Source organism: Thunnus maccoyii, chromosome 7, assembly GCF_910596095.1.
Source record: "Thunnus maccoyii chromosome 7, fThuMac1.1, whole genome shotgun sequence".
Classification (NCBI taxonomy): Eukaryota; Metazoa; Chordata; class Actinopteri; order Scombriformes; family Scombridae; genus Thunnus; species Thunnus maccoyii.
In genome coordinates this window covers 25593766-25611347 of record NC_056539.1, presented here as the reverse complement: position 1 = coordinate 25611347, position 17582 = coordinate 25593766, and the positions used below count along the sequence as shown (strand labels likewise).

General features: G+C 40.9%; 1 protein-coding gene across 6 annotated transcripts in view; it reads right to left on the bottom strand.

The window, feature by feature from the left end:
• The window catches only part of kank4 (KN motif and ankyrin repeat domains 4), an 84502-nt gene that overhangs the window by 31343 nt on the left and 35577 nt on the right, over positions 1 to 17582 (bottom strand). The window contains exon 1 of one of the 6 annotated variants that reach the window (XM_042416357.1): positions 1583 to 1657. The exons of 3 other annotated variants lie outside the window; for them this stretch is intronic. The gene's annotated coding sequence lies outside the window, so the exon portion shown is untranslated. Of the gene's footprint in view, positions 1 to 763; positions 784 to 1575; positions 1658 to 17582 lie in introns of those variants that run through there. 2 more of the 6 variants (XM_042416358.1, XM_042416359.1) reach the window with 2 other exon arrangements.

Genomic DNA, 17582 nt, shown 5'->3' with positions numbered 1-17582 from the left:
ACACACCATCTATTATTCATTGGAGCACACAGCCAACCCCTTCTAGCTGGAGCAACACTCGCGTTATGGCTACTTCCTCCTCATGGAAGTTAATGAGGGTGGTGAAGTAACTGCTACCGCTGATTAGCATGTGAGATATCTGACTATTCCGACATGTCAACATGTAGCAGATGTGAAAGGGTGCTGAAAAGGAGGATGAACTGGTATAAAATGAGCAGAGGCAGTTGGAAATGGGAGGTAGAGTAAGGGATAGGAGAAAGAAGAGAACGTGGTTAAAGGAGAGCTGTGAGAAAAAGACATGACAGGGTAAGAGGGGGACATGTAAGGGATAACAAGAATGAGGGATGCTAAGAGAAAAGATATGGAGGATGTAACCAAGGGAGAGGAGGGAGAAAGTGCGCTGTACGTTGCCATAGAGAATAGATCACTTACAGCACTGCCATGTCACATTACATCTGCTTCCACTCGCTATGACAGGTAAAAACAACTCTCACGCACACATACAAACACCAAACACCTATAAAAAATTCAAATGTACAGTATAAGCAAGTTTGAGCTGATGTGTTAACACTCTCACAGAACCACGAGTTATAAATAAATCCCGGTCCCCTTGCTCGTTAATTACCACTTTCTACTTACGCAGCTAAACATGTACACTCGCAAATTCGAACACACTTGGATGACCGTTGGATAAGACAGCATGCAAGCACACAACCATGCATACGAACGCACATTTTATCCCACCACACACTCACACACACACCTGCTGGTGATAAAGAGCCTGCCTTACACCAACAGAGTGTGAAGCCAGGCAGGCGACGGCGGTTCAGTATAGCTGTACATTCTGCAGAGCAGGCAGGATGACTCTGGAAAGAAATCAACACTTCACTTCAACACTACATAAATTCAGTGTCTATTGATCTTAGCATGATGACAGCCTCCCAGCACCACTTCCGCTTCAATGCACACAGAAAAACATGTAGGGGGGGGACACAAATCCAACATGTGACACATACATTCTAACGGAAGGGGGGGGGGGGGAAATAGTTAAGTGAACTAGCTCAGTGCCCGTGTTTCACTGTGTTGCATGTGTTTGTTTTTGTGTGCATGCATCTGTGTTGCCTGATTGTCAGCCTGCCAACTTACTCCTCCCGCGTTTGTATCAGCTGGCAAAGCTGTGTGAGGAGCGCTAACGTTCCGCGAACAGAAAAAACACCACTCTCCCACTCTCACACTCACACAGACATACAAACACATACACTGTCCCTATTTCTCTCTTTCACACCTTTTTCTCGCACATCCCAGGCAAACACATGTGACTTATGTTCTACCCTGCAAAAAATAGACTGGAAAAGAGGGAGGTGAGAAAAGCGAGAGGTGAGGTGTAGAGGTGTAACGGATCAAAGGAGAGAAGATGAACAACGTGAGGTAAACAAATCGGAATTCTGATTAAGGAAACTGTTCATGAGAGAAAAAACTGTTAAGGAAAAAGAAGTCTAGAGAGGTCACGAACAAACAAGACAAAAATAGGAGGATGAGTCACCAAAAGAAGTAAATTCTCATGGGGCGACTTGCCTCTCACCTGCCTGCAGCTCCTCACCTCCTGTCCTTCCTGTTTCTGTGAGAGCTACTGACCTCGTCTCTCTTTTAACCTCAGCAGAGAAAGGAAAAAAAAAAAAACAAAAAGAAAGAGAGGAAGGGAGAGAGAGGCGATGGTGGGGAAGGGGGTGGAGGTGTTGGCAGATGGTGCTGAGGGGTGGGGATAGAAGAGAAGAGACGAGAAGAGAAGAGAAGAGAAGAGAAGAGAAGAGAAGAGAAGAGAAGAGAAGATTCTCATCTCTCTCGCTATGATAGATTCATCTGCTCAGTCTGCCCACTGCAACCAACTGGCCCAGAAATAAATAACACCCTAAAAGATAAATGGGTTCAACGGACAACACACACACACACACACATGCACACAGACACTTTGATCAACCACCACTGCCTCTCTGTATGTGTTTTTAGTGCGGCAACTTTAAAGTGTGTGTAGATGTAACTGTGTGTAAAGCTCCCATCATAACACTGGGATTTCCTCTAATGCAAATGACCACAAATGGGACATGTGTTTATGCAATTGTGTGTCAAATGTACAGGTCTGTGTTCATTCATGCATCTACTAGTATGTGCACACATGTACTGTATGGTATGTGCATCTGTGTATTACCTTGCGGGCACAAGGCTTGCATATAGTGAACTCCCACCATGCACCAGTCTAATTATTACTGGAGGACTTAAAGTCAACCCCCGCCGTGCTACTACAGAGCCACATGAGGCCTGCTTTGACCAGGTCGAGCTCCACACTAGATTAAAAATACTTTTTAGAAGCATCAGTCTGGCCTTGCTGTGGTATCATCCCCGTGAAATTTAACAAGTTAACCCCCTAGTTAGCCATGTCCAGCTCAATAACAGAACGCAGTCTAATGAGTAAACCCTGGCTAGCTCAGTTGGCTCTGTAGTGTAAATGAGGTAAATAATTAACAGCCTTTAAATAGGCTAACTGCCCAGACTAATGGGTCCTATCTCTTATCTCACTCCTGCACCGATCCCTCAGACCACCAGTGCTAATTCCCCTCTTAGTGAATGTGTGGATCACATTTTTAAAGCAAACATCCACCCCAAAACAGCTCAGCAGCAAGCACACAGCATCTGTAAAATATAGCCTCCACACTCAGGCTTGACATGCCATGTGAGTGCACAGAAATACTGAGCATATGAAATATTCATATGGATATATGGCATAGCTGTAGCAATGCCAGGCCTCTAAATCAAACCAGTCTGGCTCTGTGTAGATGTTCTCTGAGTCCAAAGGGTTCATTTTAATCAAGACTGGAGGGAGACAAGTAGGCTTTTGGGTGCACTTTGAGTGACTTCAACGCCGATAGATGCCATAGACAGAGGGATGGATTAGCAAGAAGTTAAAACTCACACTACTGATAGTTTAACTTAATTTAAATTACACTTGACTTATGTCTAAATCTTTTGACTCCGATGATGTTTATAATACTAAACAAGTTTAAGGAAGCAGAACATGTGAGGATGTGTGTGGGAGAGTCATGCTGATAGGGTAACAACAAGAAACCAGACGGGGTAGAAAACCATAAGACACGCAGTACAGCACATAGACAGGACTATACAGCACAGTAACTTTGTGCAATATGAAATATGAGCAATATGTCCTGACTGACATGAATAGAAATTGAATATTATATTGGACTTTCACTACTAGCTTGGAGGGACCATATTCAGACTATTCTTGCTCATGATATCCTCTTTATAGAACGTGCATGATTTGTATTTAAAAATGAATCATATAAAGCACAATTTTCTTTATATCAGACATAAACTTAGACAATGTTCACAGCACCTGTGGCTAAATCCTCCCCTCACCCTATATGTCCAACACAATGCATGAAATCAACTTGTGCCCTTTCATCTAAAGCAGCGGACTGAAAGAGGGTGTGATGCGGCCTAGGGGGTTAAGCTTCCCTCTTGCCGATCACATGAACCGTCTCCTGTCAGGAGGGATCAGATCCCACCTCAAACCCCAAGGAATTGTAGAGTTTTACCCCCCTTGTGTCTTTTCCGTGTTTGTCAAGGTAAGACATTGTCTGTGCATCTTGCTTGTGCTAAAAAAAAATGAATGTACAACGTCAAAATTCTGTGAGTGAGTGGCTGTCTCAAGTGAAGTATCTCATTGTTGTGCTCACAATGAAGGCCGTGATGGAGTATGAGATCGACAGGCAAATTGGTTCAGCGTACAAAGTTATGCAGGGGTATTAGACTGTCCGTTTGCATGCCCCGTGATTTTGAGGCCTTGGGAGAAATAGCTTCTGGTAGGGTGTCCCAAGGCGAACCGGTCCCTGTCAAAAACTAGTTTGTACAGAAAAAGGAAATGTTTTTCATGCGTTCTTAGGCAGAGCAAAGAGAGGAGTAATCCTAAAAGCCTTAATTTAGTTGGATATATTGGTTAAAATGCTGACTACATTGCATCTCTCCCCCCTGGCATAGAGGGGGGGAGAGATGCAATAAACTTTCTTAAAAACAATCTTTACTCAAAGACATTCATAGTGTTGTACTTGAATCTTCTTAAAGTGACAGAAGCAATTCTATGAAGGACAAAAAGAGAGATTGAGGGATAAATCTTGCTCTCTAACTTCCACACACCTGGCCAATCACACAAGTGGATGTGCTTAACCTCCCTGCAATTCCAATGTCATAAACAGATGGGGGATAAAGGGGTTTCAGATGCTGTTCGACCATCCGATAAGCACTTTGGTTGAAACATACAGGTGGCTTGAGGATGATAAAAAGAACTCTGTGAATCAGCTTCACTGGGGTAAAGCGACTTTGCCTGGAGACCGGTTCCCCTTTCTGGAGTGAGGCCTATGAGTGGCCAGGTGCCCAGGGTGTACTAATGGAACCCGGCTCAGCTCAGCTCAAAGAAAACCACATAGGGCTGCACCACGTGGGTTCACAACATGCAGAAACAGGTGCGGGGGTACGGACTGACCCCTGGCTTCAGAGATCTTTTCTTTCCACTTGTCTGAAAAAGAACTTTAATTTAGCAGACCAGCATTCTTGCGTTTACTCCACAGCTCATAAATATACAGTTCAGCATAACAGCTTGGAGTCATATGCAGAATGTTTTCATAACTGGGATATTTACAAAGACATGTGCAAACCCTCTGCAAAAGAAAGCATTTGTAATGCGCAGTATATAATTATAACTAATGGTTAGTGGCCGCCGCCAGGCACTGCAGTCATCACTCACTAGCAGCCTGACTTAAATAAGTTTTCCTCCAACTAATTCTTCACCTCAAATCAGGTTACGTTGTCAGATATTCTGACTTTGCATGCATGTTTTTAAATTATCTCAGTTAATGGGAATAGAAATGAATCTCATGTTTCATTATACTGTATGGAATGTAATTCTGCTAATCATTTTAAATACCTGCCATGACTCACAACATAATTGTGCATGTTATTGTTACAGTTTTAGAACAGCAGCTGAGATTTATGCCAAGTCTTGCAACACACAATTATCTGTACAGGAGTAGTCTGAGGTATTTGTGTGCATGTGTCTGAGTGGGTGCCAGTGTGAAAAACCAAAAACTGTTTTTATTGGCAAACCTCAGAGTTCTCAGACAACATCAAATTCAACAGCTTGAAGGCATCTGGAAATAAAGGTTTTCCTCTCAAAATGAACTTAACACACACACCCACACACACACACATAAATAATAGAACATATAATTAACTCATAAAGTTGTAATTTTTTAAAGGTTATCTTCAGTTTTGTCTGTGCAATGTCACTAGGGCCTGGAAATTTGCTCCCATTTATACCTTAAAAAGATACGAAGCCTACCTTTAAGGTATAAAAATGTAACTGTGGCTGCATTTTCAAATTTAACACAGCTCAGATTTGGGTTTTAAAACATGAACTAAGAGGAGACTTAGGGATGTTCGTCAAAATTAGAGAGTACATGTTTAAGAAACACATACAGTGTAATAAAAAGTGAAAGTATTTCAAATTCAGACACCTTTCTTTTAGAAACTATCCAATACCAGTATTACGCCATTACTTCCAGTTAGAAACAACTGTGTTACAGCTTTCCATTTTTCTCACATTTTTGCAGGGTGCCTCATTTATCAAGCAAAATACTGTAAATATTTTTAACAGAGATCCTGGAGATTTATAATATTCAACAAATATGTTGGCTCACCACATGTTTCAAAGTGATCTTTTCAGCGTTTGTATGGTGTGTGTGTGTGTGTACCTATGATTGAAGTCATACATCACCGCTTGAACACACACACACACGGTATCAACTACCAATTCTTGGAAGTAGAAAAATTTCAGCTTCAGACCATATATAGTCTCTTGACTAACCTTGCACCACCATCTGATGATATCATTGATCATCAAAAATATGTGCTACATTTTTTCATGGTTTTCATTGCTCTGGTTTTTTTCATTCCTTCATGGCAGTTATATACAGACACAGAGATAACGCTAAAAATACACACTCCTTTGGTGAATTTCTAGTCTGAGCGAGCCCCACAAAATATCCTCTTTCAGGTCAAATATTCATTTCTGAGTAAGTGAGTGTGTCTTTGGCTGTTTCCCAGAGTGGGGGTGGGAGAAGCAGTGACATGACATGGCATTAATAGTAAACACCTCTCAAATGTTAAAATCTAGTCAGAACCAGTCAGGAGTGAAACAAAGCACAGTTTTCGATATTCTGACTGTTGACTGAACAGCGTATCAGAATTTCTCCAGTGCACTAAGAGAACTACAAACTATCCACTTGAAAACTAGAACAGGAACTCCTCCCGAAGAATTGTTTTATATTTGTAAGTTGATAAAACAGTGAAACAGTTACTATTGCAGTACACTATGTAGTGATCCACCCTGGACTAAAGACACTCATCTCAGATTGTCCTCTACTGTAGCTCTTGAAAAACACTTGAAGCATTGGCAAAGTAAATTCTGAGAGTGTAACAACAAATATCCAATTACTAAGATGGCTTTTAGATGGAAAAACAGTAAATTAAACTATGACCAGCATTTTCCACTGGGAACAGTATATATATATGTGTGTGTATGTGTGTGTGTGTGTGTATGTGTGTGTGTGTGTGTGTGTGTGTGTGTGTGTGTGTGTGTGTGTGTGTGTGTGTGTGTGTGTGTGTGGCTGGGCCAGGCCTGGCAGACATCCTGAGGAAGGCCAGTTGCTGATAAGGCCTTCAGGCAGGGAAAAGACTGTTTATACGTTGAAACAGACGCCCACTGAACTGACAACAGTACACACCTCACTGCTCAAGCGGAAATGACCTGGACTGTGGTGAATAATGTGTGTGCATGTGTGCATGTGTATGAGTGAGAGAGAGAGAGAGGGGGGGGGGCTGAGGAAAACCAAGAGAGAATGACTCTGATGTCATACAGACACAAAGATGGGAAACTGAAATCCATAATTTTAAAAGGGGACATATTATGCTTTTTGTGATTTTCTGTCATTTATATACTGTTATGATGTTGGATATCTATGCTGAACATAATACCAAGTTCCAAAACTTAAGGTTAACGTATGTAAAAATGCTCCCTGCAAGTCAAAAGCCAGGGCTTCTGCCTGCTCTCAACGCTTTGTTTGCAACAGTTTTTTCTACATTGCCAACGAGCTGGTGCTTGTCTATTAACGGCCATCCCTTCCACAGCCTTTGTTGCTAAGGCTGTTGCTAAGGTTTTTCCATGTGTTGTTTGGGTTGTCCACTTTCATATCTCGGATCGGATTTCGGCTCGAACATGCATGGATATATTTGAGAAGCTAACATTTCAAGTAAAGAATGAGAAAAAGTAGTGATATCCTACTACTACAGTGTGTTGCATGGTTTGTTGACGTAGCCTCCGGAGCCGGTGGAAGTCTCCCGAGGGGCAGCTTCCAAGAACTGGCCAACCAGAACAGAGTGGGCTCATCAGGAGGGAGGCCTTAAAGAGTCAGGAGCTAAAACGGCCCATTTCAGACAGAGGCTGAACTGAGGGGCTGCGTAAAGGGTCAGTATGAGTTAAATAGGGATTTTTTTGAACTGTAAATCATTCAAAAGTTATTCCAGTAGAGCCCCATATTAAAAATATAGACCTGTAAATGTGCATACTATGTCCCCTTTAAAAAAAAAAAGCAGCCTTCTCTTGTATGTTTTCTTGCCATGGTGACAAAACGTGTGCATAGTAAGAGAATACGAAAACTTCTGTCTACTGCCCTCTTCTTCCCCTCTAAAATCCCAGGGTATGTTGCATGCCTTATTTCAATCATTTCGCATTCTCCATCTCTTTCTCTACTCTACTTTCGGTGTAGTTTCTATGTAAATGAGAAGACTGACAGGAAAGCAAAATGAAAGCAGAGAGCATAGGCCTCCTTGTCGGCATGCAAGAAAAGCCGCTCAGACGGACATCAGGAAAACAGAAAGACAGGAAGCACAAAAGAGATACATTTCCAGTTTCGGTTCCATTCCTCTGTATGCCTGTCTTGCTTCCTACACATTCTGACTTGCCTGGATGTTTTCCTTTGTTTTTCAAAACATCACATTCCCCTGGTTTGTCGTGTCATCCCCGTCAGAGCCCCAGCAGAGTCACTATAACCCAAAAATCCTACCAAACATGACAACGTGTCATTCTAGCTGCTGCCACAGAGCTCCTTGTCGTGAAAGAGGAGCAGAGCGGGGAAGCATCTGTACTATAGTCAACAGTGTGCATAATAACAGCTTTTGTGTCTTTTTTACTCAGTGCAAAATGTAAACAAAAGCTGAGCTGGAAGGCATTGCAATATAGTTACAAACTTGAACCATGAACTTGAAATAATTTACTTTTTGGATAATGTCGGCCAAAGTACTGGAAGCATGTATTTAAGTGAGCATGACAGGTTATGTGAATTCATTAATTTTCTGACTTTTTTTATTTGAGTCAATAAGCCATAAAACAACAAAATCAATTGAATCCCTTGTTGGTTCAGTGGACTAGATGGAAATGAAGATGTGCATCAGCCACCAGCAATTTAATCTGGGCCATTTTTGAGTTTGCACGTTTCCATCGGGTGTGAAACAATGCATCCGAAGCTCGAACACAATATGATCAGTTGTTATTGATTTTGGAGGAAGCACTCTCCAGTGGCTGATGGCAGGAGAGGAACCTGGCATTTGTTTTGTATTGTCTCCCTTCCCCAATGAGATCTGGTTTTATTTATCATTAGTGTCACTCAAGCTTGATCTTGTTCTGTCTTTCTAGGGTGGTCATCTGACTCGGTAGGGCAGGGACAAACTGTAAAAGTCAAAAAAGAGAGATCATCTAAAAAAAAAAGATGCATAAGGCCTAAGAAAAAATGTTTTGAGCAAAGACAAAAAATAAAGGAAATGAAAGAAAGCAAGTTTTATCATTAAAGCCACATTATGCAATTATTTTACCTTTAAATAACAGCTTCAAAATCATTCTGATGGGATGCTTACTTGTAATAGGGAGAATGGCACCTCTTTCATTCTCACTCCACGCCCCAAACGCCTGTTCTTGCACTATGTAACTTGGGTTGAGTGGGTACGATCACCCACAAGAAATAGTAGTTCACTGGATGTAACTCCAGTTCTATGAGTAGGTGCAGATGGGTCTTTAGCTGATTAGCGTCAGCTGACTCATCTGATGAGCCCTTTGGTGAATTAAAATCACTTGTTATCTCACCTATATGCAACTAAGATACATACTAGCAGCCACCGGACTGTATTTTCTATGGGGTGTGAAGAAGATGTGGATCGTAACTTAAGTCAGTCAGTATAACGCTAGCTGTTAGCAACTACATTTTAGCACACAGCTGCTGAGGGTTCAAATGTTGACGATCACATAAATAAGATCAGCCAGAAGCACAGTGAGGGATTTCACAACAGTAACCCCATGTTTAGACTGCAAGTGTAGCTTGAGCAGCACATTGAGCAGAGCAGAAGCATCAGTGTGTGCTCCGTCTGTGTCTACACAGTTCGTCTCCTGTTTAGACACACAGACGGAGCACACACTGATGCTTCTGCTCTGCTCAACGTGCTGCTCATGCTACGCTTGCGATCTAAACACATCATATGTGTTGAAGTCTGTTCAACTCCAAATAGTGTTCCCTCACGTTATAATAGTGCAGTACCCTCACTGCTCAGATATCAACGGAATTAAAATGTATCAGCGTCCTGTAATTACCACTTGTGGCAGCAGAGACAGCTGATGCTGCCGTTCAACAGAAGTTACAGAGTCTTACTTTAAGTGTGGGTGAAGCATGGCTGAGCAATAATCTGATTGCGGCTTTGGTCTGTTCTCTCCCACAGACAGCCTCTTCCTGTAAGGTTGAACTCTGCTGACCTGTGGGGGCGAGAGACTACACAGGCTTCAGGCTGGGCTCTAATATCACTAATAATCACTACAGCCAAGAAACCACAGCAAAAAAGCACAGAGGGAGTGGAACAAAGTAGAGATGATAGTGTTTGTGTGTCTGTTGGCATTTTATCTGTGTTTTACTGTCTTTGTACAGGCACAGCACATCTTGTATTTCTCTTTGTTGCCATATCTTGCTGTGTTTATTCCTCACCATGAATCAACCCTGAAGCCTATGAAGACTAAACAATGACCAGTGTAGACAGCCGATGTGTCGAGCTCCCGTCTACTGTATGAGCGGAGAGTTGTTCAGCTATGCAATGTAAACAAATGCAATGATATACAAGCAACAATGGGAAGCAGTGGAGTTCAAAAGCAGTGGAGCTCAAAACCCTGCTGTAGACTACATTACCACATGATGACAACACAAGCCAGACACAAAAAATAAATTTTGTGATTGATTAACTAACATAAGCAGTTTCAAGTCTCTCCAAGTTTACTGTCATCAAATTATGAGATGGACAGAAACCAACTGCTGACGGGAAGGTAAGAAATCAGTCAAAAAACATATGCTTCAGAAAATGGTTTGCAGTAATGTTAACAGGCTAAAACACTCAAATTAATAGTGTGTGACTCTTCAAAGGAATATAATATTAAAAGAAACACTGATTTCTCAAGGTAGGCCATATGCTGTGTCTTAAAGGGAATTCTTGTATTTACAGTACATTGTCGAGATTTTGGAAACTCACAAGCAGATCTGTTCGGGCAGGTAATTTGTTCATCCAGCAAGTTGACCCAAATATGTTTGCATTATACTGTGCCGCTCATTACTATGGCTACTTGGATTTCTAGAGCACTAATTTCAGTGTTTATTTTTGATCCAACTCAAAGACAGGTGATTGGGGGTAATTTCTGTTAAATTGAAGTTTTTTGTAAAGCATTACAAGGTTTGTACTCTTGTCTTGTCGTACTCTACAGCAGAGCTACTGTAGGGTTAGGCAATTTGATGATAAACTGTGAGATGATATAAATTTGTCAACTGTTCTTTTATACCATGGTAGCCATCCCTTTATCTCTGGGTGTATTATTTAATTGTGAGCAGTGTTGCCAATCAATGAGCGGGACTGATTTGTAGCAATATTAGATTTTTACACAATTTTAGTACCTCGATACCTTTGTTCAGTATTTAATTTGCTCAATCAGTCAGAAAAGCATTATATTCTGCTTATTTTACTGGTTATTGATTTTCCAGAAAACTATACTACTACTACTACTACTACTATACACACACAAGATCGATATCACAATATAAAATTACATATACTGCAATAGAGGATGTTATCCGTATACCCCTCTTCTAAACAGAAGGGAGGAGTAAATTGTTATCATGACCGATAGTAGAAATTATAAGACCTAACACCCAAGAACACAAAATTGCTGGATTAAGCCTAAATGGGAGGGTAAAGTAAATCCTGTCATTCTCTTACTTTTGGATGACTATCTGAAAGCACATCTGAGCTCACTCTTTGCCAAACTGTACACATGGAAAACACTGGTGTTAGCCAGAAGCCTGCCTCAACTCTCTCAGCACAGGCAATTTGCTAAGACTGAAGGGAAGCTACATGGCATTGCGACCTTGTCTGAACAATTCCCAGGAATCTCTCCTTACATAAGTGCAAATGGGAGGGGGGACTGATGCGTCGTGGGTCAGAGGTGTGTTGATGCTAAAGGGTGTAAATCTATTTGGTTGGTGTTCAAGATATAAGAGTGATGATTTATATGTAAGAAGATTTGACAGATATGACAACAAAACATTACGATTACCAAGGAAAGACCTCACACAAATCAGATGGGAGCCTTAATCATAGATGAAAGCGGCTTAAAGATTGTGGCGACAAAAATCATTTCATAAAATATACCCATCCCATAGCCTGCAATACTCCTACTCTAGACCACTGAGTATTGCTCACACAAAGCAGAGCCATCTTTATCTGCCCTAGGGGAGTCCTTTGTCTGAGTGTAATGTTTTCCTTTGAGTTAAAAAGGGAAAACCGCATGATAGCATGAACATAAATCTTTATAATTCAAACAAAATGCTTTGAATTTTTAAAAACTGGGGCCAAATGTTGGGAATAGCTTTGGGGATTTGCATAATTGCTGATAACAATGGAAGTAATTTCTTTGGGTAAATAAATTCTTTTTTGTGGGAATTTGTTCCTGGTCTGGTTCCAGTTATATGCAAACAAAAAGATGTGGACTCAGGCATTTTGCTCGTACTCCTACTCAATGTTTTTTAATCGAGAGGAGAGGAGAGAGGAGAGGAGAGGAGAGGAGAGGAGAGGAGAGGAGAGGAGAGGAGAGGAGAGGAGAGGAGAGGAGAGGAGAGATTTTCCAAAAAGGCAGGAGGAGAAAGAGATGTAAAAGGAGGCCGCGCTGGTGACTCAGCCGGCTGAGCCTCCTACCATGTTCTTGTGAAATCAAGGGTTCAAGTCTGGCTCAAAGCCCTTTTCGCGTGTTACACCCGGGCTCTTATCTTTCTTGACACTCTCCATGGTTCCCTATCTTAAAAAGCCTAAGTGTCAAACTAATCTGGAAGATGAAGTGCAAGCGAAGGGGAGAGGTTTGTTTATTGGCATTGTAGAGCAAGAGCTGCCTGCGGCTATAAAGAAGAAAGTCAGGGCTGAACCCTTTCATTTCTTCAGCCTCTTTCTCTCTCCACCTGTATGTGTATGCTTTTCTCCTTCTTCTTCCATTATCTGTCTCCCCACACTGGGAGAGCACACTAAATACAGCAGAGCGCTGCAGGCAGGTGGCCTGCACAAAGAGCAGCAGCAGAATATTGGACAGGCAGGAGGAACAAGGCCCGCCAGGTTGACCGCGATAGATGTGGCAAATGGAGATGTCGACAGGTCATTCGTTAAGTGGGTTCTTTTTTATGGGGCTTTTCCAACAGTGCAAATGGAGAAATAGATGAGGGAGAATGAATCTCAGAAGGAAGACCGTGACAGATAAAGAGAGTGAGAGGGTGATGATGGGAAATAAGAATGGGAAAGAAATTAGGAGAGGAACAGGAATGAGAGAATCACGGAATGTTAAAAAGCTGAAATGTAGAGAAAATGGGAAACGCATGGCAGTGGAGAAAGAGAAAGTCAGAAAGTACAAAATAGATTAAGCTATCATAGCTTATTAGCTGTTTTGCACCATTCCCTATTCTGTCAGACTATAAACTGCTCCACAAAAGAGGCAGACAGTTATGAGACAGGAGTCGATGGTACAATTACGTCTTTAGAATAAACTTTGTGGAGCATATAGTACCATTAGGGACCGTTAGCACGGATGGTAATGGTACACAAGCTCAGAGCTTTTTTCCCCTTTCAATAATCATTACTGAGGGAAAAGATGCACAATCCTGAGTACAAAATGCCAGCAGGGAGTGAACCACACAATATAGAGAAAATAGAAAGAAGCTCGGTGATCTGTTGTGGCTGGCTAGCACTGGCTTGTTCCTAACTTGATAGCGTGTATGTCATTAGCTTGCCAGCTACAGTGGTTTACCAGTGATGAGTTCAGAGTTCATATCATTCAGACTGTACTGAGAATTTCTAATAACAACTCTCACTTGAGAAAAAGAAGTGCAGCAGTGTCAAACCACTTCAGGTCATCATCACTGGCAGTTATATTTAAATAAAGTTGAATATTAACTAACAGAGTTGATTCAGCTGATTCAAAAGAAGATGTACACAATTTGGATCTGGTTTCACTTGTTAACGAACCCCAACAAATATGTAACCCAACAAACAAAGCTAATTAATTCATATGGTGTGACTGCATACAAGGCTGGCAGTGGGGGGTTAGTATCTTGGAATAATGCATGAATACTCCCAAATTGGAACAATGGGAAATGTTCCTGTTCTTCCCATTCTGCTGATATTTCATGAATGCAGTGCAACTAGCTCTGTGAGTACTCTCATCACACCTCTAGCAGGCTACTGTCTGTTTCGCAAAGATGTGAGGATGAACTTTGCTGTGCTACTTTCTGGTGTGAGCGGACCTTTGATCATAGTGAGAGAGTGATGATGGGAAACAAGAGCGGGGAAGCAATTAGGGAAATGTTTAGAAAAGGGAGAATTGTGGGGATATCTAACTGACAAAATATAGAGAGAGAAATGAAAACATATGGGGCTTGAAGAGAAGAGAAATTAATTACAGTGAGGAGAAGAGATGAAACCACATACTGAAGTGGGACAGAAAGGAGAAATGACAGGCAGACAAGATATAAATTAGGGGGTTTTGATTATTGGACATGCCTGTAGTACACAGTTTGAACTCATTTCACAACATGTTTTTTTTATCTTTTCTTTCCTCTTGCTGCCAGCGCAGATAAATCATTAGCTGGAGTGTCAGCATGGTATATTTTGTATTTTCTACAAGATTTTAAAGGGGCTTTTGAACACACAATTTCTGTGAGTGGAGTGCTGGTCCTCTGCAGTTGTGTCTTTCTGATCCAGTCCATGCAATCATTTTAATTAACCAAAGTTTTTTTTAGTGCTTTTGATTTTGCGCTGTAAGCATTTTCAGTGGGTCCATACCAACCGTCGCTTAGCTCTGCTGCCAAATGTAGCTATTTGATTTTTATATTGACAGCAGTACTTGCTTGCCCCGAAGCTACTGGTGAGATGCGGCGACATCCATCTGTCTGTCTGTCAACTGCTGTATGTGTGGGAGGATACAGGTTTTCATAACGAACACCGACATACACAAACACATGTGCATGTAATCCACATTTACTCTAGCTTTACAGGCGTACAATATTTGCACAAATTAGAAAAAAAAGACATATATGCACACTCATACATATGCACAGATGTTAAGGATCTGGGACACGCTTGGTTGAACAATGGGGACATCACTTAAACCTCCCCATCCCCCTTTCCAGTCTAAGCTGAATCCTCAAATCTCATCGACCCCAAATCTTTCAAGACGATATGTCCTATGGGGGGCACCTGCTTCTGTGTAGCTAAACCTCTCTTCAACTCGCCTCATTCTGTCTCTCACTGTCTAATAGAAGCCATCTATCACTGCGGTCACCATGGGGTGTGCTGGGAGTATGTAAGTAACTTAAAATGCCATCTACAGAAATGACCAAAGGCTTTATCACTTCTTTAAGACAGACAGAGAAAGAGAGAGAGAGGGAAGGGGGTAGAAGGAAAGAGACAATATTGAAGCAAAAACCTGATGTTTATGTGGTGGAAACCTTCCAGTACTGCCAGTTTTCTGGTGCCAAAGAAAACAGTTCACAACAGAGACAAGGGTCTGTGACAATGGCTTTCCACTTCTGTGGCCATGAACATACTAAGTTATCTTTGCCAAGCACGCTTGTTATACATACATATCCTGTGAGATAATGGTTGAGGGGTTGAAGCATTTTGATCATAGCCAAACATGACATATAGTTATCGCACATGTTTACTCTTTCAATGCCAATTGACAAAGTGATTTCTGATATGATTAAATACCACCAGCATTGCTGTAAGGAAACTGGGTCATTGCTGGGTGGAGCCGCCGGTTCCAGAGGAATCTTTTATCACCATGAATTTCCACTCGATATTCTAAATATTCCTTAACATAGAAACACTGGAGTAAATTGGATATTTTAACAATACTATGAGTTTTGGTAATGGCAATCAGTTTTAATCATACCAAATTTGTTTCTGAGAAGTCCCCTGTGATAAGGTGAGTTAGAGTTGTGAATCAGAGCTGTAGAAAATACTTTGTACTTTGTTATTGCAATTATGAACAAAAAAAAAACCCGTTGCTGAATTCTTTCGAATAAACCACAAATCTTAAAGTGAATTATTTTAAACTGCTGAATATATGTTATGAGGATTCTATAAAGCATAAACTTTAGCTACTGCATAAGGTTAGCACCACATGCAACCTAATTTTAAGTTCAGTGATTATGTCATTATTATATGTCATGCTTCTCTGGAGCCATTGACCTCTCTCCTTGAAGACAAACTTAACAAGTTTCATTGCCACCTTTGATTGAAAGTTTCAGGTCTGCTGAACCTTTTATTTTTGATGTTTTCTAACACAGTCACTCACCTTTTTTGCTGATGACTCAACCAGGAAAGATACAGGTATATTGTATATGTCCATCCAAGACACAGAAGTGCTCAGACTGCAACAGTCAGCTAACATCTATGCAAAAACTAAATGTGACTTTTACTTCTGGAACCCCTCAGAGCAAGAAATAAACCCTACCACTTTGCAACTCCATTGATCATATTTCAATGCAGGACTGACATAATATAACAAATAAATAAAGATACAGTGTCTTTATTACCAGATTTATAAGACAGATGTCTGGAATATACAGCTCAACAACCACCGGGCGGCTCTGGAAAGTTTGATTTTCCAGTTTGTTTTGCAAATCTGTACATCATCAACTCAGCACACCAAGACAGTACGATCTATCTGAATCTGAACAATGACTTTGGAACAAGTCCCTTTTTCAGACATTGGGTACAGTGGCAAGCTGTAGTTATTAATTGAAAACAGAAAATCCAAGGACAGTCCAAAAACAATAACTACAAACATAATTAGTGCTGAAAAAATACTGTTTTTTCAAAGTAATTTATTCCTCTTTAAGATATTAACACAATTATATTTCCCTCCCGAAGGACAGTTTACAGTCTTAAAGTAATAATCTCGAAGACTCTCATTTAAATAAATGTCTGTTATGTCACTATCTATCGCCGAATCAGGTTAGACAATGGTGGTTGAGCCTATGGTACACTCATGAAAGCCCTTGCATTTGCAGTATTATGAGTATTACAAACTGGATGTCAGTGGTGACATTCCTGGGAAAAATCACAAGCGGCACACATTTAGTGACAAGTTTTCCATCACCCAGCAGTGGTTGGTCCACCAGAGAGGGTATACGGAGCTAATGCAACAGACTTGCTCTTCAACTCTCTTGTGTGTGAAGCAGTGTACTGTTTTTTCCAGTCTTTGCTAGTGTTGCGAGTAAATAGTTACTGACGTCACACAGACGACACTCACTGAATCTCTAGGAAGTGAGGTTGATAAACACACCTGCAATTACCACTTATCACCATAGGTGCCGCCAAAGAGAATGAAACAGAGATCTTTGAGATTGTTACTTTAATTTAATTTTAAGAAAATGAAAAAGACTTTCAGATTTATTACGTATTCTCAGCTTAAAATATACTTTTTAGAAACTACGTTTATCATATAATAAGCTTGTTATTGTCTGACTATGTGTGGATTTTTGGCGGGTATCTATTTCCGACAACTCCACAGAGACATGCAGTCGATTTGTGTTTCCGTTTTGGGCCAAATGAGTTTTTAATTTATTTTCTGTTCCTGATTAATTTTCTAAGTCTGATATTTTGTTTGTAAGCAGTGCCAGTCTGATGTGGATTTGTTTTGCTAATTGCTTTATTTCTAAATCTCCATACCAACTGAACAGGGACATCTTCCAAGGTGCTTATTTGCTTCTGAATTAAGTGAATTTAGGAGATTTATTTTCAAGTGTGTCCACTGAGTAATATATGTTAGAATATCATTCATGAGGAGGTGAACAGATTTCAGATCAGTACTCCTTTTATAGCATAACATCAGG